Source organism: Pinus tabuliformis, chromosome 6, assembly GCF_031772625.1.
Source record: "Pinus tabuliformis cultivar Carrire ecotype Pingquan chromosome 6, CPIR1, whole genome shotgun sequence".
NCBI classification, from domain to species: Eukaryota; Viridiplantae; Streptophyta; class Pinopsida; order Pinales; family Pinaceae; genus Pinus; species Pinus tabuliformis.
In genome coordinates this window covers 2,060,906,585-2,060,917,676 of record NC_142292.1, presented here as the reverse complement: position 1 = coordinate 2,060,917,676, position 11,092 = coordinate 2,060,906,585, and positions in this window count along the sequence as shown.

The window sequence follows — 11,092 nt, the reverse complement described above, 5'->3', positions numbered from 1 at the left end:
GCCCCACCTGAAATTCCCCAGCCGGCCGAAATTCCTCTACAAACACCCGAAATTCCCCAGCCGGCCGAAATTCCTCAGCAAGAGAAAACGTCCCAACCGTCGGAAAATCCTCATGACATTCCAGAGATTCCTCATGAAGAACAACAGGAGGAAACCCCGCATTCCCCAGTCAACCCAACCCCGAGCTCGCCTCGGTTAGCAGAGCTAACACCCTCTACTATTCCTGTCCCTAGTGACGATTCTCTAACACCCCCTTCTTCACCTGTTAAGAAAAAGAGGAAAACCCCAGCAGTCACAAGCTCCAGACCACGGACAAGGTCTACATCCCAAATTCTTACCCCTCCGGAAAACCCTGTCCCCAAGAAAAAGCCCTCCCGTTCGAAAAAGAGGAAAGGCAGTGATTTTACTGCCTTCCTACCAAAAAGGAAGAGGACAAAGACTGTTGAGACAAAATCCACTTCCATTTTCCCTAACCCTGCTGCTATTCTATTAAAACCCTTATCCCCATCCCAAACTTCCCAACCTGTCTCGTCCGAAGGCACTGTCACACAAAAACCAGTGCCTCAGGATAATCTGACATTGCTTATGGGTCAAGAAGTGACTGCTCCACAAGAACCAGTCACTTCCCCAGTGACTGAAACACAAGAACCAGTCACTGAGGGACAAGAATACACCAAGCAGGATAATAGTGGGAAATGCCCAGTGACTGCTCCACAAGAACCAGTCACTGAGGCACAGGAATTTACCAAGCAGGACGATAGTGAGAAATGCCCAGTGACTGTTCCACAAGAACCAGTCACTGAGGCACAGGAACACAACAAGCAGGATGATAGTGGGAAATGCCCAGTGACTGAAATACCAGAACTGGAGACTGAGACACAGGAATCCATTCCTAACCCGGTGGATGAAACACAAGAACCACCCACTGTGGTACCAGAACCGGAGACTGAGACACAGGAATCCATTCCTAACCCGGTGGATGAAACACAAGAACCACCCACTGTGGTACCAGAACCGGAGACTGAGACACAGGAATCCATTCCTAACCCAGTGGATGAAACACAAGAACCACCCACTGTGGTATCAGAACTAGTCACTGAAGCACAAGAGTCCATGTCTGGCCCGGTGGATGAAACACAAGAACCACCCACTGTGGTATCAGAACTAGTTGCTGAGGAACAAGAATTCATTCCTGATGAAATACAAGGACTACCTAGTATGGTATCAGATCTAGTTGTTGAGGAACAAGAATTCATTCCTGATGAAATACAAGGACTACCTAGTATGGTATCAGATCTAGTTGTTGAGGAACAAGAATTCATTCCTGATGAAACACAAGGACTACCCAGTATGGTATCAGATTTAGTCACTGGAGAACAAGAATCCATTCCTGGCACGGTGGATGAAATACAGGAACCACCCATTGTGGTGCAACAACCAGCTACCACTGTGCATCAACAAAATATTCCAACAGAAACAATCAGCATACAAGGTCCACACACTATGACATCTCTACTGCAGGAAAATGAGTTCCTGAAGTCTGAAGTAGAAGCTTACAGAGCTGAATTAGCCATGGCTCGAGAGGCTTTTGAAAAAGAACTCAATCTCCATACATTAGCACATGTAGCTTCAATGCAAAACAGGGAGCCATGTATGGAATATATGTGCAAGGAGTGTGGCATCATTTATCAGGATGCAAGATATAAAGTGGTTGAAATTCCACTCCCTGAAACAATTATGACAGAGGGAGTACAAGAGGAATGCCCTACTGCTCCACAAGAACCAGTAGGACCCCCTATGGCGCAAGAAGAAGAAGAAATCAAACCAGAGATATCTCATCCTTTGTGGACTGATACAGCTATTCCGACAGAAGAAACACTGCCCCAGCACACTACTACTGATGCAGCTATTCCGGCAGAAGAAACACTGCCCCAGCACACTACTACTGATGCAGCTATTCCGGCAGAAGAAACACTGCCCCAGCACACTACTATCGATGCAGCTATTCCGGCAGAAGAAACACTGCCCCAGCACATTACTACTGATGCAGCTATTCCGGCAGAAGAAACACTGCCCCAGCACACTACTACTGATGCAGCTATCCCGACAGAAGAAACAATGCCCCAACACATTACTTCTGAGGCAGCCATACAGAGAGAGGAAATAGTGTCCCAACCCACTACTTCTGTTAAACAAACACAGACTCGGCTATGGGACCCAGTGGAACAATTCAACAGATGGAAGAAGAAACATGCTGAAGAACAGAATATAGTATTACAACAGCATAAGTTGCAATGGCAGAACTATGTATATACTAACTGGGATAGCTGGAACAAATATTGCAAGAGCACAGGGAATATAAGAAGGAAGCCAGACAGTCTAAGGAACGCATAGCCTTGATGTTTTCATTGGTGCGGAAGTTGATGGTTACACGTAAACCCTCTGTAAATTACTCTCTCTTTCTTACTGAACGACTAGTTTATTTTCAAATAAAATCAATAGCATATGGCAGACCACATGAACTACTGACTTTAGAGAAATTTGTTGAGACCTTTAAGGAGGCCCCTGAAAGTGACCAGCATCTGCTGTGCAAACTCTACCTTCATAATGAGGCCATTCCTGAAGAAAGGAGAGTTAATCTTATTCCAATTGCAGGTGATATACAAATTAGGGCATTTGCTTCATTTTTGTCTAATCAGCTCACTTGGCAGACTGCGTTCAATGCAAGCAGTCATAATGAGGAAAATAAACTCCTGTGGTTTAGACCAGAGCCTGTAAGCCCAGCCATGTTTATAGCACAGTATTATGAATTCTTGCAGAAGCCGGGAATGAATGAGCACATAGAGCAATTACAGGCTTCAATCCTTTTTAAGTGTCAAGAGCATATTAGAATGAAAGGTCCTGCTGCATTGAAGGCCAATGATATCTTTTGGGAACAGTCAAGTAAGGAAAGATAGGATTATCATCCTTTTAACCCTCTCAATCTTCAGGCTGCATTGTCCAGGGTCCCTAAGTATATTGATTGCATTCAACATTGTGGAGTCAATTGGATTGGGTATCATTTCCGTTTTCCAATCTTATGGCTACCTTCAGAAAAATATCAAAGTCATTATCAGTTGACTGACAGAGAGGAAGCCTCGGCATGGCAACAGTTGCAGACCAACAGTGGGTTTCGAGCTCCTACAGACGCCACCTTCTCCAGCTACTGCTTGAGTAATTTGCATTGCCATTCCCAGTACTCAGACTCTGATTCAGACGAAGGGTTGCCTGAGGACATGCAACATTTTTAGCTGGGGGGGATGTTAGGACTCCACTATGTACCATTTTTGCTATATATTTTGACATCACTTTACTCTTAAAACCATGAACCTCAATGTCTTTTTCATTCACTTTATCCCAAGGTATATAGAAACCTCTTCTTTATTATATGGTTAATCTGTCTTACATTTAATTCCATAATACTCTTATATTTTATCAATTATTGAAGTGCATTGTTGCTAACACAAGTCAAAGATCGCAGATAAGTTATATGTCTTGTTGGGAACGAGCGGTCGTTGCTGAAACAGCTGAACTTTGTTGCTGAAACAGCCAACTCCGTTGCTGAAACAGCTGGTCCCGTTGTTGAAACAGCTGGTCCCGATGCTGAAACAGCTAACTCAGTTGCTGAAACAGCCGTCAAGCACGCAAATCCCGTTATGCGTAATTTGCGATTCTGGAAGAACTTTTTGTGGATAATAGAAGCAGCCCGAAAATACGGTTACCTGGATTATCTTGAAGATAGCACTTCTGTTGTCTCGGTTGTAACAGTATCTCTTTTTAAGAAAGAACAGAATAGTTTTGTTTTGAACATAATCGAGATATTCGCTCTTGTGTAAATTGTAAATGATGTCTCCTCTTTAAAAAGAGGAGACATCATCATTAGAAGGGGATCGAACTGTAATTCACAGAACAACATTGTGTGAGACAGGAGCTAGTCTCCTTTTTGTAATGTATCAGTTTCTCGACAGATGAATAAAGACTTGTTTTGAGCATTCCAGTTTAATTCTTTCTCCTGGGGAATCTTGTGAGAAGGAAAGGGCCCGCCTTCCTCACAAGATTCACCCCTTTGTTCCTGTAGTTGTTTATTTCCTTATGTATTTGCATTTTCTTTAATTCTGTTGCTGAAACACTAGTTACATGGTTTGCGATACTCTGTTTCTTAGCGCTACATGTATTGAATGCACGAGTGGATGATGAGAGCATGTGCTGAAGATCCCTGCACAGAGGGATAGGGTCTTGCTCCCATTGATTGCTTTCTCTTACCTGCAGTGTGATTAGAAACAAGAGGCCAAGTGCTGAAGGTTCCTGTTCCTGGGAATAGGGTCTTGACCTCTTGAGGTTACTTCTTTTACAGTGTGATTAGTGCCAGGCAGCAGGTGCTGAAGTTCCTACCAAGGAATAGGGTCCTGTTCCTGCTATGGTTGAATGATTTCCTTCCTTATAAATTTATTTCCCTTTTGCTGTAACAGAGGAATCGTTTCTGCTGTAATTTAATTGACTTCGGCTTTAATTAAGTAGAATGTGAATTGATAGATTGATGAATGTGTGTCTTTCTTTTACTACAACATTGAGCTGCTTTTGAAATTGAGCATATCCAGTGCGCTATTACCTTTGGAATAAAAAGACCTTCTTGGGTTGACAATTTATGTGGAGCTCGAATTGTGAAAACAATTAGAGCGGCCAACACTATGGAGTCTCATATATTAAGTAAACAAGGAAAACATAGTCATCTCATGGAAGTCAAGGCTCTTTGCATTACATGTCAAACATACTCCATCAAAACATAGCTTGCCAAACACACAGGAAGTCAGAGCATAAGATTATGAATTCTGAGTGATTGTGTTACAACAAGGCTATAAAAGAACATAAAATATAAAACACCATCATTATACTTGAACACAATAATCCATCGAGAATCTTGAGTAGAGATCAACATTGTTTTACTATTACTGTCAAAAAGTCTTACAATGGCCCAAAACAACTCTGTTTTTCTATAAAATGTCCAACCCCTTCTACATTCAACCTTGATCCATATATAAGCAAACAAACTCACCCACCTCGAGCTTCCTCCTCCAGCATGAGGGGAGCCTCAAAGGTGGCAATTGACTATCCCTATCTAGTGCATAACTAACTTATTAATTACATAATGGCTAAACTGAAATTACAAATGGTTTTCATTTAATCAAAATCTACAATCTTTGCTCCTCGTAGCATGATGCTTTTCTAGCTCTTGACACATGTCCTTTTACTGCTTGGGTTAAGATGGCTGAGCTACAGATACAATGAATACTGACTTTGGATGCTTGAAAGCGCTGATGGCTCATTAATTGACCAAAAGATGTGCCCCTATTTTAACGGTCTCTGTCTCCCAACATTCTCCAAAAGTGTAGCAGCATGTTCCCAAGTCTTTTAATAATCCCAGGTATGGAATGCTGACATGTTTTTGAATGTGCTGTAGATGGTATTAATAAACAGACATCTCTCTTCCACAACTCCCGCTCACAGTATCACACTAACTGTTCTGCGCTTTAAAATCATCACCTACAGCAGTTTCGTAGCGTGCTACGAAACTGCTGTGTGATTTAAATAAACCACAGTCTTCCTTTAAACTTCTCACAAAATTGAATAGCTGATGTTGCCAATCTTCAGTTTCACCTTTGCTGTGCTGAGATTCAGAATCACATTCCCTATAACATGAACCTCCAATAGATGAACCAACTGCAATTGATGAGACCACCATGATTTTACCATCCCACTGACTCAACACAGCGTCATATAAGCCAAAACAGATCAAGTTTGCTAGAGATATGCTATCTGCATAAGTGTGATGGGGAGGTATCTGAAACCCATCAAGCAAAGGATGTAGTCCATTGTTTTCAGCCCGGGCTATTTGGATGGGTACAAGACAAATAAGTTGACAGATCCAGTTTCCCAAAGGCCTCTTTTTATAAGAAGAGAACAAAACATCTACAACATTTGAGTCCCAGCTTTCAGACATGATAACTTGAAACTGAATCCCGAGATTTGAAAAATCCTTTCCTTTTTCTTTCTCTAACTGTTCAATCAGAAGCTGCAAGTATTCTTTACATTTTCTTTGTCCATCATCTTCTCCAATCGTATTTCTTGAGTTCAACAAAACATGGAAGCCAAGATGCCTAATACTTCCGCTACAGAGTGCAGAACTAACAGCATACTTATCAAAAAATGTGATAGATGTAATCTAATGTAGCACAAGTCTTCTGAGAGCCATGTTTCTTGGAATATTTACAATCTCCCTCTGAATTTGACTTGTGCTTTGGTAATTCTTTAAACTCCAAAACTTCTGTGGCTGGAAATCACCAACATCTTCAGCGATCTTATCCAAGGAAATGTTCTTCAAAAAGGACATGGCATCACCTAGCATGTAAACTTTGAGCTCAAATTCTGATGAAGCCTTGCTTACAGCTTGAGAAGTTTCTTGAGAAGAAGATGAGAAAATCTCCTCTTTGCGGTCTGAACACATTGTAGACTTTTCGGTTTCATCAAAGGCTGATGATGAAGTTCTACAACCCTAACCCTGTTCATGTCATCAACTAGAAGCAATTCTGCTTTCCCAGGAATACACTGCATCCATATTATACTTGTACTCCCAGAAAACAATTGCAACATAATTTCAACACCCGTCCAGTCTATATTCCGGAATGATTCATCAAACCTGTATATTAAAACCTTGGATACTTGTGCATCATATAAAGCCAGGAATCGGGTACATTCATCAAAAGCTACCAAATCAAAACCCTGTTTAAATGTGCGAATAGGATTGCTCCCACGCAGAAATGGTCCTAGCTTTGGGGACATGTACAAGTTTAGCCAATTACATACTCTGTCATGGATAAAAATCAGCAACTCACCAGATCTCAGAAATGCCACCTTTTTAATATCTTCTATCTCAGGATCACAGCACACTAATTCAAATGGATCCGAAAAAGACGGGACAATGCAATGCATGGAATTTGAATTTAACTCATCTAAATCTTTTCAAGCTTCTGACATTCATCATATTAACCAGTGTTTGCTAATCGACAGCAATTCCAGTCTCCGTGCCCAAACCGGTATTTTCCTCCTTCGATTCTATGAATTTGACATAAGAAGCCGCAATGTTTGAGACATTAGATGCCGTGCTGAGCTTTCCAATATCACATCTTCTGCTAATGCTATTTTCTTGACCCGTGGCTTTTAAGTGAGCGCTAAAAATATATGACAATCCTCCTTCTCTAAGCCAACAGCTGGAGCATGTAACCGGCACGTTACCACGTTTGTAGAAGACAACATCTAAATAATACCATCCACCTTGACAAAGGAAACTCATCTATTTCGAACTCTGCCATTTGCTTCCTTGTCTCTACGACAGCGATTTTTCCTCTCTGTCATCGACATTTGATTATGAAGATGATTTGAAAAATTAATGCCAAACAAAGATTATTTGGAGTGTACAGATCAGGAAACCCTGAATTGATGATATCTATCTAGGAATTGCGCCATCCTTCTTTTATTTTTATTTAATGCGCACTCATCCTTTTAACGACACCAGTTAACCTAATACCAGCTCTTGTGCCACTAATAATGGCGGCCTTGTAGCATATAAAACTACTTGACACTTGGCATTAATCGCTGCATTTCACAAAAGCACTTTCATGTCTTCAATATGTACATTAATAATGAACCAACGTGCTTGATAATATTCACGACATTTTCATTTATATCAGTCATTTTAAAAGCCCGTGTGCCTTGAAGAAACGACTGCAATGCATTTCGCATAAGCCATGAAAGAGGAGTTGCTTGATTTTTTAGGTAGCACGGTGTGACTTAAATCACAGATAAATCCCTTTTCTAGCAAAAGCTTGGCTCGCAAATTCTCAAACGATACCACTCGCAAATTCTCAAACGATACCATTCGCCCTTCAAGAATTCAATTACTAAACTCTTCTTCTACATCGCTACCATTCGGACCATTGTGATGACAAATACAGGGGCTATGGTTGTTGAGAAAAGTTCTGGCCTCATGCCACGTTACCAATGCACAATAATTATGTAATCAACACCAGAAGAGTTCGGCCTCTAATATCTCGTTTTCTGGCTGAAAAGTTCATGTTTCATAGAATGCATAGATGAACTTTAATATAGGCTACTCGATGGCTGGGAAGAAGCAAATCTCAGCCTCTTACACCGGTTCCAAACAGAATTCTCGGTGTCCCTTTTTTCTTCTGCCAGCAATAAACACAATGCTGCCTATCTGTAACACAGACACAAACTTGCTGAGCACGCACTTCGATAATGGTGGAGGGATAATTTGAAAATTCCACATCAACCCCAGGAAATGCGCTCCTTAACATTCCCTTTAACTGGAATCAATAGGCTGACCCTTCCATCGTACATTTATAAGATCTTGACAAAACTCACATGAATGATTTCCAACCTTTTGAAGTAGCTTTTTCATTCCTCCACCAGCAGAACTTGGGTAGTAAATCATAACACTGTGATCATTTCCATGAACTGGTTTTTCCACAAAAGGCTTCATAATTCACTTTTCATGGACTTGAACAAAATCCCTGGCTCCACAAAGTAGTCCAACTCTTGATAGAGGTAATCCCTGTTTACAAGTGCATACTTGGAGTGGGAATGCCAAAATTTTGAAGGCGCTCATATACCTTTCGACTATCATGGAGAGGATGTTAAGATCTAAGCTCATTCAGAAGGAAAGGCTTTCAAAGAGTAGCATAAGCTTCAACTTTCTCAAAAGGGTAGCTGGTTTAATAAAAAACAATCACAAATTGACCACTTCATCGTTGTTTCTTCAAGAATTATGATGTCTCCAAATATTATGATCTCAAATTCACCAAATTCCCTCAGCCAATCAAGGACGTGCTTCTTGGCAGCAGAAGGAACCTTCTTTTCCATTATGCATACTCCAACTATGATTATGGAGGGGAAATCACCGACATCCATTCCCATATTTCTCAATTCCAAAGATTTGAAACAACAACTTGACTCCTATGCTGTTTATGTAGCTGGTATAAAGGAATGTTACCGTGCGATGCTCTTTGGCCACCATGGGGAACTACACCATCAAATGCCTTGAAAGAATCGACAATCAACCCTAATAGCTCTTCAGGTTGCTCTGGCCATTTTGTCTCTTGCTTCTGATTAAAATTGTTCACTCTCGAAGATTCTTGTGCAGTTGATTCTAGAGGTGATGAAACAAGCCAAACTACAACCTTTCCCGCAGACACTGTTGCCAGTAAGTCAGTGCTTTGCACTGCTTGCTCCATCCATCTCAACATCAAGGCGTTGATCTACAGGATTATTTAGAGATTCCAGTGTTCCATTTTTCCCTCTTATCTCAACAACAGTTCTGTTAGTTGCAGTTCCATTATTATCCAAAATGCTTCTTGACCTTTCAGAAGCATCATTGCATTTTTTCCTTTCTGATGGCTGACAGCATTTCACCATTATATCTCATAGTAAATGGACAATTGCTTGTTGTAATACTTTTAACACCTGTTTTGCAAAATCCATAGATCAGAGCATCGTATGCAACAACACCAGAGTTATATCCTTTAGTCAACATTAGACCTTTAAGCACATCAACCTCATCTACAGCAGTTGTAGCCAGTGTACAATAGGCATGCTATGATTCGGGCCTCCACTGAAAACTCGAACAAATCCCCAGTTTCGTAGCATGCTACGAAACCACTCAAACAGGTAGCGCTGCGAAACTGCTAAAAAGAATTCTGGCGCTGCGAAACTGCTAAACAGAATTCAGGCGCTGCGAAAACACCCTGACTTTAAGCTAGACTAAAAAATTTTGACAACAGCATTTTCAGTGATAACAGTGGCTCCACTTGGGATAGTGTGCCCTTGTGGTACACTAAGAACATGTAGCTCCAGTGCCTTATCCATTTTTGACAAACTAAAATTTGCTTGACAAGCATGACTGTAGGAGAAAGAAAACTATATCTACTGAAAAATGCTCAGTTGACCTTGAGCTTATTTGCAATTACCTACCTACCTACCCTAACCATTTCAACTTCTTCAGCTCAATCAATATGAAACTTCCAATGCAGCCAATCATTAGCCTCATCTGATATTTGATTTCTTTGACTGTCCTGGAGTTCAGGGCCAATGTGATAGTGTGATGACCGCTGCCACTGAAATTGTCTCTGACTGTATCGGATTTCAGATCCAATGTGATAGTGTAAAGACCACTGCCACTGAAATAGTCTCTGATCTTCATATGAAAACTGAAACACTGGAGAGTAAAACTCTTCCATGTAATCAGCTATAGGGTCCCAGAACACATGATCAGCTTGTCCTTCCTTGAAACTTTCCAGCTGTGCAAACTGATCTTCAATCACAGTGTTCAGTTCCTCAATCATGAAAGAGAATGGAAGCAGCATAGTCTCCTTGCGCTCTGTCACAGGAAACTTTTGAGAATAATAATCATGATCATGAAAACTGTATGCCTGAATTTGTCCTTCTAAACCTTCAATTTCTTTCTCAATATCTTTGGCAAATTCATCAAAAAATTTCACCTTATCCTCTGACTTGCAGTCAAAGGATTTCAGATATGAGGATAAGGACAAAGAAAAAGATTCATTTGTTTCTTCTTTATTGTGATCATTATTCCATTGTTTAAAACCTTCAACTGAGGGAGAGTCTGCCACCTCCTCTGTCCTATCTGTCCATTCCTCCAAAAACATAAGCCAAAGGTCTTGAAATGACTTAATGGATTCGGCAGGCAAGCATTCAACCCACTGTTTGCATTTCCCTTGAAGTGAATCATAAAATAACATAATGCAAACATCTTCATGTTTAACTCTAAGAAGCTCAGCAAAATGACAAAAATCTGTTACATGCTTCAAGGTTAAACTCAAATCTTCTCCATTGAATTTTGGACCATTCCTTATAAAGTATGCATCCTTGGGAAAATGATTTGGAAAACCATGAATTCCTGAGAAATCTATGCATGCATACCTTGAACAAAGAAGGGCAGCTTCTGGGTCTTTCATAACTC